Here is a 13,875-nt window from a genome sequence, read left to right on the forward strand (position 1 = left end):
CGGTGGCATAATTACCTGTTGCCGGGGTCGGGTCCGCGCTGCTGCAGGCCTCCGGCGTGCGTCCCCGGCGTCGTTGCTATGCGCTGCACGGCGCGGCGCACTGACGTCATGCGCCGCACCGTGCATAGCAACGACGCAGGGGACGCCGGAGGCCTGCAGCAGCGCGGACCCGACCCAGGTAATTATGCCACTGGGGATGGGGGGAGGCAACGGGGCAGCGGCGCCGGCGGCAATGGGTGCTGCTGCCCCTTCTCTCCCCCTGGCTGTCGGCGCCGCTTCTCTCCCCCTGGCTATCGGCGCCGGCACCGATAGTCAGGAGGACAGAACGGGCAGCGGCGCCGATAGCCAGGGGGTGAGAAGGGCCGGCAGCAGCGCTCTAGACCCCAGGAAAGGCAGGGGGAGAGAAGCGGGCAGCGACGGCCTCTCTCCCCCTGCCTTTCCTGGGGGTTTATCGGGGTATACATGCGCACACACGCACCCTCATTTTACCATGGATATTTGGGTAAAAAACTTTTTTTACCCAAATATCCTTGGTAAAATGAGGGTGCGTGTTATAGGCCGGTGCGAGGTATACCCCGATAAATACGGTATATATATATATATATATAGATGGATAGATAGATAAAAAAAAAGTCAGTTCTGTTATGGTGAATATATTTATTGTGTGATTGACAATTGATTGGTAATAAAAATCTGTTCTTATCAGTTTAATATCTGATATGTCCCCTATCTGGGGACCATAAATTAAATGGATTTTTGAGAATGGGAGCCGATTTGGAAACTTGCTTCCGTCGCCCAATGCATTGACCCGATATGGCAGTATCTTCGGGTACAGTGCACCACCCCATTCCAGTGTTAAAAAAGACAGATTCTTATTTAATCCTCTGTGGGTGCTGCTGCAGCTGTTGCCTGCCTTGTCATGTCAGTCAGTCTGGCTGCAGAAGGTGCCGCTGCTGTCCAGACCCAGTACTGCTGAATGGCCTCCTTAATTGGATAAGCTCATCGTATCCTCACAAAAAAAAAAAAAAGAGTTCCACAATTAGAGACCACAATAATGAGTTGCACTGACTGGTTTATGAACGTCTATCCATTTGGCGTTTTACTGACCATGTTTGCACACTGATTGATGTCAAAAAAAATAAAAAAATAATAATAATACTAATCTAGCACACCTGTGCAGGTTTGACATGACATGATACGTAGCTGTCTTGCAGGTGGTGCTGAATCCTGTTAAATGATGTGAGGGTCTCATGGTTATTCACAAGGGTGCGTCATTGCTGTTGCTTGACCATGCATTGGTTCTGTGGTCAGTGAATGATAAAAACAAAATTTGCCATCCATTGATTGATGGGAAATCAGCCATGAGGCATTTGTTTTTAGAAACTGCTGCTCACAACCAATGTTGCAATGGAGTGTCTCCATCTGCTGGTGGTATTGGATAAGCATTAGTGCTATGATGGGGTCTGAAGAAGAAGAAGAAAAGAAAGAGAGAGAGAGACTGACTGAGTGAGTGGGTAAGATAGAGAGTGAGTGAGTGAGAGTGAATGAGTGATTGAGTGAGTAATTGAGGGAGTTGCAAACATGAGTGCAATCTGCAAAGCTGTTGAGGCTGGTCCTCATGGGAGGATTGTTGCACCCAGGACCTTTAGTTCTATTAAATGTCATTCAATGCCACTGCCAGGTGTAAACAGCAGAAGAACCAGAAGCACCAACAGCACGACCATGGGTTGTCAGATTACCCTGATTCAGCAAAGAGTCCAAAAGGATGCAGGTGAATACTGTTTATTTTCAGTTTCTCGTTACAGTTGGTTTGATTCCGTGTCCGGACAGCCAGGGAGGTGGCTACAGGCAACAAAGGTAGGCGTGTTGTTTTCATATGCAGATCTTAACCCCTTAAGGAGGGAGGGCGTGCCCATACGCCCCCGTTTCAAAGTCCTTAAGGACTGAGGGTGTATGGATACGATCGTGGGAATTTCGGTCCCCGCCGCTAGCCGTCGGGTACCGGACCGAGATGCCTGCTGAAATCTTTCAGCAGGCATCCTGTGAAAATGCCTAGGAGGGTCCTGAGAACCCCCCATGTCGGCCATGGCGGCAAATCGACGTTTGTGGCAATTCCGGGCTGATCGGGTCTCTGATGACCCGATTGCCCGGAAAATAGGGATGAAAGGATTTGTCAGTGACAGCCCCAATCCTCCTAAGGGATAGGAGCGAGGTGGCAGTGGTGCCATTCCCCCCTATCCCCTGCCATTAGTAATGACTACTGACCAATGGCAGTTAAAGGCGGAGGGGTTACCATGGAAATTCCCCGCTCTGCCCGCCCCTGGATGTCAGGAAGAGAGGGGGGGGGAGAAGATGGTGGCGGTACCTGGGGGTTTGCCCCCCCCTCCATGCGAATGTACAGGGTACATTCACAAGGGGCGGGGGTTTACAGTTAGTCTCTCGCTGCAAGCTAGAGATGCAGGAAATTTTCTGCTGCAGCTCAAACTCCCAGCAGGAAACTCGCTGTAATCCCCCGGCAGTCTGAATGTACCCTAAAAACACTACCTATAGACATACCCCTACACAGTCCCCCCCCCCCCCCAATAAAAATGAGAAACCTCTGGTATGGCACGGTTTCTAAAACGCAGTCTCCAGCTGTTGCAAAACAACAACTCCCAGTATTGCCAGACAGCCATCGACTGTCCAGGCATGCTGGGAGTTTTGCAACAGCTGGAGGCACTCTGTTTTCGAAACACTGCCGTAGGGTATTTTGGTATCCGAGGCAAGTCTAACTCTTGCATCCGAAATTTAGGCCTTAAATGCGCATGGCGCTCTCTCACTTTACCGTACTCCATAAAAATTGCCCAACAAATTTTGGGGGGCTTTTTCTCCTTTTACCTTTTACAGCGGTTCTGACATAAACGCACAAAAATAAATACCCACATGTGACCCCATTTTGGAAACTACACCCCTCACGGAATGTAAGAAGGGGTATAGTGAGCTTTAACACCCCACAGGTGTTTGACAAATTTTCATTAAAGTTGGACGTGAAAATGAAAAAACATTTTTTCTTCACTAAAATGCTGGTGTTATCCCAAATTTTTCATTTTCACAAGGAGTAATAGGAAAAAAAGCCATTGATGGCTGGGAAATATTGGAACATGGAGGTAGGCATCTTTGATGTCCACTGAAGAAAGAAATTCCCCTTGTTCCATGGATGCCACTACCGAACGGAGGGATTCCAATCGGAAGTGGCGGATGAGAAGATGAAGGTTGAGACGCTTGAGGTCCAGGATTGGCCGCACAGAACCGCCCTTCTTGGGGACCACAAAAAGATTGGAATAGAAACCCCAAAAACGTTCCCTTGGAGGAACTGGGACAATAACTCCCTGGAGAAGCAGGGACCGGAGAGCCTCCCGAAACTGTTTCGCCAGAGAAGGAGACCGGGGGGCCCGGGACTGAAAAAAACGATCCCTCGGGAGGGAGGCAAATTCCATTCGGTATCCGTTGGACACCACGTCCCTGACCAAAGAGTCCTGAATGTGTGTGGTCCAGATGTCTCGAAAAAGTAAGAGACGACCTCCCACCCGAGAAAAATCTGCGGGTGGGGGCATCACTTCATGCGGAAGTGGGTTTGCGTTTGCCCGATTTGGCCGCAAAACGGCCTGAACGGTTGGAGTCCAACTTCCAAGACGGGCAAGCCCGGAATGAGGGAGCCTTCTTGTCCCGCGAAGGCGCCTGCCTAGACCCCTTATTAGGGCCAAAAGTCCGAAAGGACTGAAAGGAAGAGGACTTCCTCTGGGAAGTAGAGCGAGCCTTATTTTGAGGCAACAAGGAACTCTTGCCCCCCGCCGCCTCAGAGATAATCTCGTCAAGGCGCTTGCCAAAAAGACGGGCACCAGTAAAAGGAAGCTCGGTGAGAGACCTTTTGGAAGCGGCATCCGCATCTCAAGCCTTAAGCCACATGGAACGGCGGAGGGCCGCCAGGTGACCCACAGCAAAGGCAGCACAATGGGCTGACTGCATGGAAGCTGTGCACAAAAAGTCCCCAGCTTTAGAGCATTGGAGAACCAAAGCAGACAGATCCTCTGGGGGGATCCCGCCTGGATACCCTGACGGAGTTTTGAGCACCACACCGATAGGGCCTTGGACACCCAAGCCGAGGCGAAGGTGGGAAGCAGAGAAGAGCCTGCTGCTTCAGAGGCAAACTTCGCTAAGGACTCCACCTTCTTGTCCGTCGAATCCTTGAAAGCAGCCATATCTGCTAGCGACAGTGTAGTAGCCTTAGAGAGGCGGGAAATTGGTGGATCCACCAAGGGAGGGGAAACCACGTTAGAGGCAAGGTCCTTGTCGAATGGGTAACGCACCTGAACCTTCTTCATTCCCGGGAGCCTCTTGTCCGGATGTTTCCATGCAGATTCCAGAAGGATGTCAAATTCAGCGTGAGAGCTGAACCTTTGAGGTGCCAGTTTAGCATGATGAAAAGATACTTCAGGAGTCACATCCGAAGATCCTGGGTCCTCTAAGTGAAAGGTGTCTCTTATGGCCGCAACCAATGAGTTCATCATTTGTATCATTCAACTGTATCCAAGCGGTCTTCCGAGTCAGATGCCGATTCGAAAGCCTCATCCACCAGTTCACCAGGAGAATGTGAACAAGTGGAGGCAGCCCTGGAGGGGGGCGACCATGACCGGGTACGCGACTCTTGCGAGGCAGAGTGGCGATTCCGGGAACGTCCTCTGGAGGAGCGACGTTTGTGACCAGATGACACGGGGGGCGGGACCCACGAGGGGAGCACCCACGTCTACCTGAAGACTCAATGGAAGAGTCAGAAGATACACCCCTAGTACGCCTGTGAGAGGGTGAAGTATGTGGAGAAGAGGAGCGGGGCCCTTTAGAGGGTTGGCACAGGGCAGACCTCTTCAAGGCAGACACCACGTCACGAGAAGCCTCAGCCACCGAACGGGAGACTTGAGTCAAGTCAGCCCATATACTGCGATAGGGAAGAAACCCAGGCTGGAGGGGCGGCCGAATCCACCAGAACTGAAAGAGCATCCGAGGGTACCAGGGGGTCTGGGGCAGCAGAGGAGCAGGCAGAGCAAGTGGGTTCAGCAGAACCAGGCATTTTGGAATTACAGTTCTTACAGACCAAATAGGAAACTAACGCTCCAGTTGTCTGTTTAGAGGGAGGAACAGTTCTGGGTACGAACATAATGAAAAAAGAACTATCTCACCCGAGTCTGTGTCCCCTGTGGCGGCTGCTGTGAGGAGAACTCCGCTCTGTGTAGATAGAGAGGGAGAAACAGGCCAGCCAATAGCCAGAGAGGGGCGTGCCTGGAGCAGGGGCCCTGTCTGATTGGCCTCTGCCACCGAAAATCGCACGCACGGCGCTGATTGGAGGACAATCCGCACCTCCAGTGAGCTCCGGCGGCCCTGTGGGCGGAGCTATAGCGCCCCGGCCGCCGAGAAGAACAATAGTAATGGCACCCGCTCCTTGCCCCAGGCGCACATGTCAGCCGCATATGCGCCCACGGGGAAGTGAGCGGGCGATACACATATTCGCCGACAGTCGTCTGTTGCCGAAAGCGAAAGTAAGTCGGCGCTTCATGCGCCCGAACAGTAAAAGCGCCGCGGCTGTCAGCCACATAGTAAGCGCCGCGGCTTTCAGCCGCATAGTATAACACACACACACATGTGCATAATAATAAAGTAAACCATTCATTCCCAATATGCCATTGCTCGCCCCTTTTTTAGAATAAAAGATAGAGCCCCTAACACAGGCCAGCCCCTTGGACCCTGAAAGGTGGGCCAAAAAATGAGGGTCTCCAGAGGTTGCAAGTCAGCACCTAAAGGGAGAAGAATATATACTCACCTCAATCAGTAGTACTTACCTAATGGAGTCTTCTGTGAGGTCTTCAGTCAGCTTTCTGTTACCTGCATCACGCTGAGCTACCATGTGCGAGCAAAGCGAGCAGGGAATAGGGGGACCCGGACCCATGAGGTACAACCCCAGACGCTGACCGTTGGCGAGAGGGGGTGAACAGCGCATATACACAATGTCTGTGCCCCCTCAATCACAATGAGCAAACAGTGAGCCGCAGTTCCTGAGTCCCCACCTGAAAACATGAAAGAAAACGGAATAAAAAACTAACACATACCCTAACTAGGAAAAATAAGAAACAGAAGACCTGGTCTGGAGAATTCCAGACCATGTCCACCTCCTTCAGACACTAAGCTAAAACTGATTAGCTCAGGGCCTAGAGGCGGGTATATCCTGCTGGGAGGAGCCGACTTTTTTTGTTGCCATAGTGTCATACCTCCTAGAGACAGCAGCATACACCCATGGTCTGTGTCCCCCAATGGAGCCGATAGAGAAAATCTAATTTTCCATTTTTACACCCAAATTCAACGCAAAGTTGCCAAACACCTGTGGGGTGTTGAGGCTCACTATACCCCTTGTTACATTCCTTGAGGGGTGTAGTTTCCAAAATAGTATGCCATATGTTTTTTTTGTTCTGGCACCATGGGGGCTTCCTAAATGCAACATGGCCCCAAAAACCATGACAGCAAAATTTGTTTAAAAAAATCCTACAGTTGCTCTTTCCCTCTTGAGCCATGTTGTGAGCCCACAAAGCACTTTATGTCAACATATGATGTATTTACGTACTCGAGAGAAATTGAGCTACAAATTTTGGGGGGCTTTTTCTCCTTTTACCACTTTTAAAAATGAAAAAAAATGGGGCTACAAGAATATGTTAGTGTAAAAAATGCAGATTTTGATTTTTCTCCTCCACTTTGCTGCAATTCTTGTGAAAGACCTAAAGGGTTAACACACTTTTTGAATGTCATTTTGAAAACTGTGAGGGGTGTAGTTTCTACAATGGGGTCATTTATGGGGTATTTCTCACAGAATGGCCCCTCAAATCCAGTTCAAACTTAACTGGTCTTTGAAAAATTCAGATTTTAAAATTTTCATGAAAATTTTGAAAATTGCTGCTATACTTTGAAGCCCTCTAATGTCTTCAAAAAGTAAAAAATTGGTCAATTTTATGATGCCAACATAAATTAGACATATTGGGGAACATTTACTAATCTAGTCTATTCTGGGTATGCTAATAGACCAGCGTATGTGGTAGTTTCCTGTCTATTGTGCTCCTAATTTATCAAAGGTCTCACAGCCCTTGATAAATTCTGTGCTCAGACTTCAGGGTCTACAGCTTAAACTGCATTTAGACCTGCTCCAACATGGTCTGACATTTCAGCGTATTTTGGGCAGATGCGACTTGTCGCACAAAAGTCGCACTTGATAAATTTAGCACCAATGCATTTTCCAATGCATTTCTGTCTAAAATAGACTTGCATGCATCATGTTCTAAAAATCCTCTAGAGCAAAAGTCGCAGAAAAGTCGCACATATTTAGACTGCGACTTTCTGTGCGACAAATTTAGACAGGAAAAATCAGTCTAAATCCTTTGATAAATCTCCCCCATTGTGTTTGTGAATCAATATAAAATGTATTTGGAATATCCATTTTCCTTACAAGCAGAGAGTTTCAAAGTTAGAAAAATGCTAAATTTTCAACATTTTCATGACATTTTGTGATGCAAGTAACGAAAAAAATTTACCGCTATGTTAAAGTAGAATATGTCACGAAAACCTACACTAGCTAAATCCCCTAGGGATCTCTGGGCCGACTTATTAATGAACAACCTACTTGGGGAAATAAATCCCCTCAGGATTAACCCTGACTAAAGATCCCCTAAAAATTTACTTTTATTAATGCTTCTTTAAAATATTTCTTGACTTGTGTAATTCACATTTCTTGCCACAAGATGGCAGTGGTGTTTTAAAATATTGAACGCTGTGCACAGCTAACTCCGAGATAGTTTCGGAAATAGTTTTTCATGATATAAAACGTAATCCTCCCTTCCTTTAAAGTAAGGGAGGATTATGTTTTAATAATAACGCTGTGCCAGTGTCCCAGTTTAGTTAGTAACTCCCGTGCCCGAGCTGCAGCAGGGCACCGGAACTAACTAGATAGAAGAGTCTAAATACCAGTCTGTCTGACAGACACTGAGCAATTTCAATAGTACGGTGTTAGCTGTGCACAGCGTTCAAGATTTTAAAACACCACTGCCATCTTGTGGCAAGAAATGTGAATTACACAATTACAGGGGTTCCTGTAAAAGCCAGGGTATGGATTGCATTGCTTATTGCTCCATCAGAGTGGAATGGACTCCTGTCCTTCTTTTAAGCAATGATGTGGATTTAGCCTGTGCTGTATGTACGGGTGGCTGACTGCCACCCACCCAGAGAGTGTATGGGAGACTGCCTGCCTCCCTCCTTTCCTATGCATGGGAGGCCGCCTGCCAGCCTTCCTTTTCCTTTCTTCCCTATAAGTAGTGTGAGTGCTCATGAAGGGGGCATGGTTGGTTCCACCCCTTTACCGGTTATCACCTCTGGGCCTTTTGGCTAAGATCAAGTGTAAAAAAAGGGCTTGCGATAGACCGCATCCTTGTGCACGGTATTTTGTGTGAATACTTGCACTTGGGTGACTTGAGAGCACATACCTCAGCTCTTCAATAAAATAAAAGAATATATATATATATATATATATATATATATATATATATAAACAAAGTCCCGAAATCACAGCACCAGTCAGGTCATGGATCTTGATATACTGGATTATTTTATTCTTCCCCACAGCAAATGCATGGGGACCTTCACTACAGCCAAGATCGCAGCCATTGCAGCCATCCTCTTATATATTATTTTTTTTTCTAATATATGCCCTCATTCATGTCATCTAGAAATAAAATATCAGTTGCATGATAATTTGATGTCAGGATTTACTGTTGTACTATTCAAACATGATTTGCTAGGTTACAAGTGTTTGGTTACAATGCGCATGCACAGCCGGCCGGCTGGATCGCGATATGTCCAGTGTGATAACACGATCGTCGGACCCGTGTGCGCAGCCGCAGAACACAAATGGTGATTAGTGTGGGTAAGGGCATTACGCGCACCTGATCAGCACACATTACTGTGAGCGATCGAGAGCGGAAGTGATGCGCTGATACGTAGGAACTTTTCCGACGCATGCGCAGTCGCTTTGTATACAAACAAGAATGAGAACGGAGATGGCAGCGATCGGCATGTTCTGGGTGCGATCGAGTTATATATTTGGCTGATACTGAAGGTACCTATATAACACTATATAGCACTGTATGTCATATTGCAATGGGCACTTTATATGTGTATTGATTGTATTGTATATAGACGGATGCTATGTCAACTTGACATCACTGTGATTAACAGAGCATTGCTCCAATTAAATTTAAATAGAGGTGCGTTTTTAGATAATTATACATTTGTATCACATGAGTTGTAGCCAATGAAATGTATCTGTGATATATATATATATATATATATATATATATATATATATATATATATATACAAAATTCTGTTGCTATATATATATATATATATATATGCACATTTTGTATTTGTATTATGCTTGATAAAGGCTACTACTGCCGAAACGTTGCATTTGCTGTGGGGAAGAATAAAATAATCCAGTATTTCAAGATCCATGACCTGACTGGTGCTGTGATTTCGGGACTTTGTATATATATATATATATATATATATATATATATATATATATATATATATTGTTAACAGTGTTTCCCAACCAGGGTGCCTCCAGCTGTTTAGGCTATTTGGGCATGCTGGGATTGGTAGTTTTGTAATAGCTGGGGGCATCCTGGTTGGGAAACACTGATTTATGCATGTGTGTGTATATATCAATGTTTCGCAACCAGGGTGCCTCCAGCTGTTGGAATACTACAAATCCCAGCATGCTGAGAGTTGTAGTTTTGCAACAGCTGGATACGCTCTGGTTGGGAAATATATATATATATATATATATATATATATTTTTTTTTTTTTTTCTTTCTTTCCTATGATATATACATATATATATACACACACACACACGCACAGTAGTGTTTTTCAGGGGGTGTAATCCAAACCTCCCTCTCCGGTGTGTCCAACAATCCAGCGTCAAAATTAAGACGCTGGATGATTTTGAACTGTCCCATTCAAATAAATGGGATCAGTTCTAGCATTAGTTTCCCTCCAGTGCACGCCTGACATATGTGAACCCGGCCTCATTCGATCTGCAGGGTGCCAGTGTATAGTTGGTATCTACCACTACAGTATATGTTATTGTATGTCAGAATATTGGTCTTTTTATCGTGGTTTTTAATTTGGAATAATATAGCGGTATTGTGTGTCTAGCAAATATTGTGAGTCTACAAGCTTTGTGGCTTGTGCTCATTTAACCCTTTGAGGACTCAGCGTTTTTCCGTTTTTGCACTTTTGTTTTTTCCTCCCCACCTTCTAAAAACCATAACGCTTTCAGTTTTCCACCTACAGACCCCTACAAGGGCTTGTTTTATGCACTACCAATTTTACTTTGTAAAGACATCAGTCGTTTCACAATAAAATCTAACTTGTTTGGCTTTTGCGGCCCCACTTTTAATTTTGCCCAGCGCCACATTAAATCTAAAACTGGTCCTGAGTGTATGGCTGTGTGTGTGTATATAGGGGCAGTGTATGTGTATGAGGCTATGTATATGGTATGGGGCTGTGTATGTGTGTATATAGGGGCAGTATATGTGTATGGTGCAGTGTATGTGTATGAGGCAGTATATATGTGGGCTGTGTATGTGTGTGTACATAGGGGCAGTGTATGGGGGCAGTGCATGTGAGTATATGGGGGCAGTACATGTGTATGGGGCAGTGTATATGGGGGCTGTGTATGTGTGTGTAGATGGGGGCAGTGTATGTGTATGGGGCAGTGTATTTTGTATGGGGCTGTGTATGTGTGTATATGGGGGCTCTGTATGTGTGTGTATATGGGGGCAGTGTATGTGTATGGGAGCAGTGCATGTGTATGGGGCAGTGTAGGTGAGTATATGGGGGCTGTGTATGCGAGTATATTTGTATGGGTGTATGTGTAGGTGTATGGATGGGGCAGTGTATGTGTATGGGGGCAGTGTATGTGTATGGGGCAGTGTATATGGTACAGGGCTGTATGTGTGTGGGGGGGACTGTGTTTGTGTGTATGGTGGACTGTGTGTGGGAGCTGTGTCTAAGTGTGTGTATATAGGGGCAGTGTATATGGTATGGGGCTGTTTTTGTGTATGGGAGCTGTGTATGTGTGTATATGGTGGCTGTGTATGTGTATGGGGGCAGTGTATGTGTATGGGACTGTGTGTGTATGGGGTTGTGTACGTGTGTGTGTGTTTATAGGGGCAGTGTATGTGTGTATGGGGTTGTGTACGTGTGTGTATATAGGGGCAGTGTATGTGTATGGGGCAGTGCATATATATGGGGCTGTGTGTAAGGTATGGGGGCAGTGTATGTGTATGGGACAGTGTATGTCGTCAGTTTATGTGTATGGGGCAGTGTATGTGTATGGGGCAGTGTATGTGTATGGGGCAGTGTATGTGTATGGGGCAGTGTGTATGGTATGGGGCAGTGTATGAGTATGGGGGCAGTGTATGAGTATGGGGGAAGTGTCTGTGTATGGGGGCAGTGTATGTGTATGGGGGCAGTGTATGTGTATGAGGGGGCATTGTATGCTTATGGGGGGCATTGTATGTGTATGGGGGCAGTGTATGGTATGGGGCAGTATATGTGTATGGGTGCAGTGTATGTGTATGGGGCAGTGTATGGTATGGGGCAGTGTGTATGGTATGGGGCAGTGTATGTGTATGGGGCAGTGTATGTGCATGGTGCAGTGTGTATGGCATGGGGCAGTGTATGTGTATGGGGCAGTGTATGTGTATGGGGGCTGTGTATGGGGGCAGTGTGTATGGTATGGGGCAGTGTATGTGTATGGGGCAGTGTATGTGTATGGGGGCTGTGTATGGGGTCAGTGTGTATGGTATGGGGCAGTGTATGTGTATGGGGCAGTGTATGTGTATGGGGGCTGTGTATGGGGGCAGTGTGTTTGGTATGGGGCAGTGTATGTGTATGGGGCAGTGTATGTGTATGGGGGCTGTGTATGGGGGCAGTGTGTATGGTATGGGGCAGTGTATGTGTATGGGGGTAGTGTATGTGTATGGGGGCAGTGTATGTGTATGGGGCAGTGTATGTGTATGGGTGCAGTGTATGTGTATGGGGCAGTGTATGGTATGGGGCTGTGTGTATGGTATGGGGCAGTGTATGTGTATGGGGCAGTGTATGTGTATGGGGGCTGTGTATGGGGGCAGTGTGTATGGTATGGGGCAGTGTATGTGTATGGGGCAGTGTATGTGTATGGGGGCTGTGTATGGGGGCAGTGTGTATGGTATGGGGCAGTGTATGTGTATGGGGGCAGTGTATGTGTATGGGGGCAGTGTATGTGTATGGGGCAGTGTATGTGTATGGGTGCAGTGTATGTGTATGGGGCAGTTTATGGTATGGGGCAGTGTGTATGGTATGGGGCAGTGTATGTGTATGGGGCAGTGTATGTGTATGGTGCAGTGTGTATGGTATGGGGCAGTGTGTGTGTATGGGGGCAGTGTGTATGGTATGGGGCAGTGTATGTGTATGGGGGCAGTGCAGGGCTCGAGTCCTGCAGGAACAGCGTTCCTTTGCATTTTCCACAGGAGGAATGCTGTTCCTTACATTAGTCCTGCAGGACCGACCTCTCTGTTCTTACCCTCCCTCCGTCTCCTCCCCTGGCCCAGACTGCTAGATGCTGGAGATGTAGGACCTGTGATGATGTCACCATCACATGTTGGGGCGGAGCTTAGCTGTGGTGGAGAGGGAAGATTGTGGTTGAAGGACCTGTGTGATGCTGTGGAGGAGGCGGGGCGGAGCTGGAGGAGACATGTCACCCCAGTAAGGTAATTACATGGAAGATTTGTTACAGTGTGTCACCCCAGTAGTAAAGTGAGTACAGGAGGAGGAGGTTTGTTACAGTGTGTCACCCCAGTAGTAAGGATATTACATGATGATGAGGTTTGTTACAGTGTGTCACCCCAGTAGTAAGGTAATTTCATGAGGAGGAGGTTTGTTACAGTGTGTCACCCCAGTAGTAAGGAGATTACATGAGGAGGAGATTTGTCACAGTGTGTCACCCCAGTAGTAAGGAGATTACATGAGGAGGGTGTTTGTTACAGTGTGTCACCCCAGTAGTAAGGTAATTACATGATGAGGAGGTTTGTTACAGTGTGTCACCCCAGTAGTAAGGAGATTACATGAGGAGGAGGTTTGTTACAGTGTGTCACCCCAGTAATAAGGTGATTACATGAGGAGGAGGTTTGTTAGAGTGTGTCACCCCAGTAGTAAGGTGATTACATGAGGAGGAGGTTTGTTACAGTGTGTCACCCCAGTAGTAAGGTAATTACATGATGAGGAGGTTTGTTACAGTGTGTCAACCTAGTATTAAGGAGATTATATGCGGAGGAGGTTTGTTACAGTGTGTCACCCCAGTAATAAGGTGATTACATGAAGAGGTTTGTTACAGTGTGTCACCCCAGTAGTAAGGTGATTACATGAGGAGGTTTGTTACAGTGTGTCACCCCAGTAGTAAGGTGATTACATGAGGAGGAGGCTTGTTACAGTGTGTCACCCCAGTAGTAAGGTGATTACATGAGGAGGTTTGTTACAGTGTGTCACCCCAGTAGTAAGGTGATTACATGAGGAGGAGGCTTGTTACAGTGTGTCACCCCAATTCTAAGAAGATTACATGAGGAGGTTTCTTACAGTGTGTTATCATGATGATAGGGACATAAGGAGGTTTTTGTTACAGTGTATTATCAGAATGATAACCCCTTAAGAACATTGGGGGAGATATATAAAGACTTGTGCAGAGGAAAAGTGGAGCACTTG

The 13,875-nt window shown here is 46.8% G+C and overlaps 1 non-coding gene across 1 annotated transcript; it reads left to right on the plus strand.

The window, feature by feature from the left end:
• The first annotated feature begins 651 nt into the window (after nucleotides 1–651).
• Nucleotides 652–845, plus strand: LOC130292237 (U2 spliceosomal RNA). The gene has a single exon (XR_008848143.1). It is a non-coding gene; the product is annotated as a U2 spliceosomal RNA (small nuclear RNA).
• Nucleotides 846–13,875: the final 13,030 nt, after the last annotated feature.

The sequence above is a fragment of the Hyla sarda genome, chromosome 9, assembly GCF_029499605.1.
Source record: "Hyla sarda isolate aHylSar1 chromosome 9, aHylSar1.hap1, whole genome shotgun sequence".
Classification (NCBI taxonomy): domain Eukaryota; kingdom Metazoa; phylum Chordata; class Amphibia; order Anura; family Hylidae; genus Hyla; species Hyla sarda.